The sequence below is a fragment of the Macadamia integrifolia genome, chromosome 13, assembly GCF_013358625.1.
Source record: "Macadamia integrifolia cultivar HAES 741 chromosome 13, SCU_Mint_v3, whole genome shotgun sequence".
Lineage (NCBI taxonomy): Eukaryota > Viridiplantae > Streptophyta > Magnoliopsida > Proteales > Proteaceae > Macadamia > Macadamia integrifolia.
This window is the reverse complement of record NC_056569.1, coordinates 12005763-12009541: the sequence shown is the minus strand read 5'-3', so window position 1 is coordinate 12009541 and position 3779 is coordinate 12005763. Positions and strand designations below refer to the sequence as shown.

Below are 3779 nucleotides of genomic sequence, written 5' to 3'. Positions count from 1 at the left end.
TCTTCTTTTTTTTTTTTAAATACTTCATTGACCACATGACGAAGGTCGTAGACCTTCTCCCAAAATGAAAAAAAAAAATCTACTCTCTTTTTGGCAGAATTTTAACTCTTCTCACTATCTGTAGGGGTATTGAGAAATGAATTGATACTGAAATCATACCCATTCCAATAAAGCTTTTATTTTTTATTTTCTTATTTTTTTATTTTTGATAGAGATAAAGCTTTTGGTTGTTACATCTACACTTGTCAGCAAAGTGTTGCCTCTCTCTCTCTCTCTCTCTCTCACACACACACACACACACACACACACAAACTCAAATATCTCCGTCCCTCCGCTTCTCCATCCCAAATAGAAAGGTAAGCCCATCTATCCATAAATACCCATCTGCTCTCTCTACCTCTTCAGAACCTTGAAACCTACGTCAGCCATGGAAGAATCCCAGCTAACTCCCCACATTGCAATTTTACCCTCTCCAGGAATGGGTCATCTCATCCCACTGACCTTTTTCGCCAAACGACTCATCCTCCACGACAAATTCACTATAACCTTCATCATCCCCAACGACGGATCCCCACCCAAAGCCCAAAATGCCGTCCTGGATGCCCTCCCTAAGAGCATAACCTCTATGCTTCTACCTCCGGTTAACCTCGATGATCTTCCTAAAGATGTTAAGATCGAAACCCGGATCTGCCTCACAATGTCTCGTTCCATCTCTTCTATTCGTGAAGCTTTTAACATCTTAACTTCTACAACCCATCTTGTTGCCTTGGTGGTTGATCTCTTTGGCGTGGAAGCATTTGAGGTGGCTAAGGAATTCAAGGTTCCATCTGTTGGTGTATGATGTCTTGTATTCCGTCGCAGTTTAATCCAGGGAGTACTGGTGCAGCACCTAGACAGCCAGGACGGCGGTCCCGCTAGCCGGTTAGCGGGCCGTGGGGGTTGCAAGGGGGGCAGGAGGCCCCCCTGCACAGCAGGGGGTGTAGGGGGGCGCAGCCCCCCGCTCGAATTTTTTTATTTGAGGGCAATTGTAGTTTAATCCGGATTAGGTTGGAAATTGTAATTTGATCCGGATTAGGGTTTTTTTCCGCTATATATTTTGTAGCGAGGATTTCTTTCTCTGTAATGCAAGCAATACGGAGAGGTGTGAGGAAGAGCGTTGTAACCCTATTCTCCATTGATAGTGAAGCAGGATCTCATCTCACCGGGGACGTAGGCAACCTTGCCGAACCTCGTAAAATCTGTGTGCATTGTTTGTTTTGTTTTTCCATTATCTTCTGCATCGTTTTAGGGTTGCGTTTCCACACCATCTTACCTCTTCTTCTCCTCAACAACCACCTTGTTTTCCTTTTGACTTCATTTGCCAAAGCTCGATGAGATGTACTCTTGTGAGTATAGAGACTTGCCTGAACTGGTGAAGCTGCCTGGTTGCGTGCCACTGCATGGAAGAGATCTCTTGGATCCAGTTCAAGACAGGAAGAATGAAGCCTATCAGTGGTTTCTGAACCATTCTAAACTTTTTAGATTAGCTGATGGTATTCTATTGAATAGCTTCATGGGATTGGAAGGAGGTGCCATACAAGCTTTGAAGGAAGGACAAGTCCCTACTGCGCCGCCGGTCTACCCGGTTGGACCAATCACACAAACCAGTTCATCAGATGTGACCGATGCTACCGGGTGCTTGAGATGGTTGGATAATCAATCACGAAGCTCAGTTCTATTTGTGTCATTTGGGACTGGTGGAGTGCTCCCTTTGGAACAGTTTAAGGAATTGGCCTTTGGATTAGAGCAAAGTGGGCATAGGTTCTTGTGGGTTGTCAAGAGCCCAACTCAAGGATCAGCTGAAGCCACATTTTTCACTCTGCAAAGCATGGAGGACCCATTATCCTTCTTGCCTGAGGGCTTCTTGGAGAGGACTAAAAAGGTGGGCTTGGTAGTGCCTTCATGGGCTCCTCAGATTCAAGTTCTTAGCCATGAATCAACTGGAGGATTCTTGACTCATTGTGGATGGAACTCAACCCTAGAGAGTGTAGTGAATGGTGTGCCCTTGATTACTTGGCCACTCTATGCTGAGCAAAAGATGAATGCAGTAATGTTGGTGGAAGACATAAAGGTGGCATTAAGGCCCAGAGAAGAGGAGAATGGCTTAATAGGGAGACAAGAGATTGCAAAAGTGGTGAAGAGCTTATTGGATGGGGAAGAAGGAAAAAGAATTCAAAGCAAGATGAGAGAACTCAAGGATGAAGCAACTAAGGTGTTGAGCGATGATGGGTCTTCCACAGAGGCACTATCTGAGGTTGCACACAAATGGAAGAGCTGTAAGACCATTTAGGCATGTTTATGTATTCCACTTTCTTTTTCATGGCACTGTATGGTATGGAATGATGGTGAAAATCATCAAAGAATAATGAGTGAAGAAAAGAATTTACAAATGTAAAAGAAGGGGACCGGAAGCAGACTATTGTTTGTTTGGTAGGTTTGTTGAGCGCGTGAAAGCTTGCAACAATGGGAAGACTTGTGGGTTTTAGTCGGAATTAGATATTGACTTGGGTAGCTCCTATGGAGTCATCAACAGTATCAATCAATTACTTACTACGTACCTCCACGTGAGGTGCATTTTGTAATAAATAACGAGCATATCTAGATTTAAAAAATAATAATAAAAATTAAAAAATTAAAATAAAGAATGGATGCAAAAATATTCAAAAAATTTTTTCAGAGAATTATAATAGAATTGATGTGATGGAGAGGTACGTTCAGAGTGTTGTATGACCGACGAATCCCTTTAGAATTTAAAAAAAAAAAAAAAAAAAAAAAAAGTTTAGAGGACTATAGTGTGTCCAACTATGATGTATGGGATGGAATGTTGAACAACTAAATATCATAAAGAGAAGTTATGTGTAGCATAGATGAGAATGTTAAGATGGATATGTGACAAAGGAGATCGAAGGATGCTCCAGCTAAGAGGAGCAAAACTAATTTAGATTCAACGAGTTAGCAGAGTTAGGGGTGGGTTTAAAATGATCATAAGCTAAGTGGCAAGGAATGATATGCATAATTTTGATCTCGTTCCAAGTATAACCTTAGATAGAACTTATTGGAGGGCAAGGATTCATGTTGCCGATTAATTGATATTCCCTTGGCTTAGTGGGTTGGGCCTCTTTCCTCGTATTCTCACTCCCCTCTTTTCAACTCTCTCATTTTTATTTTTTTTTCATGGGTCCATATGGCTGACCCAATTAAATTGGGATAAAGCTGATTTTGACGTTGCTTTGAAGCTATTCTCTATCATTAGGTGATACCCTATAAATGCCATGGATCCTCTTCAAAGTACCAATGTGTCTATTGTGCATTGAACGATTAACAACACCAATAGGCACAAGCCTGATGAGCACATTTATGTGTGAATCGAGGGTAGTAAAACATGCATTTTACATAATTAGAATGGAGCTACCTTGGGTTTTACTCTCTTTTTGTAGGTTTTATATTTTCAAGGCCTTAAGGACTATCGGGCACTATATCTTCAATTTTACACGTAAAGAGGTCCTATTTCTTTTTATGGTTACGAAGAGAACGAAATTCTGAGCAAGATGGACATGTTCAATTAAAAGTACACATTCGTTTGGTCACCCGTACAAATGATTATTCTTTTCAGGCCAGAAAAAAAAATAATGGATCAGAATTGAACTGAGTTGCATAACCAGCCCGTTTGCAATTATCTCAGAGGTACAAGGAATACTCCAAATGTCAACAAGGATCGATGGACCACATCCTTAAGTGAT

The 3779-nt window shown here is 41.3% G+C and overlaps 1 pseudogene; it reads left to right on the top strand.

Annotated features, from left to right (window-relative positions):
- Positions 1-405: 405 nt before the first annotated feature.
- Positions 406-2621, top strand: LOC122059416 (annotated as a pseudogene).
- Positions 2622-3779: the final 1158 nt, after the last annotated feature.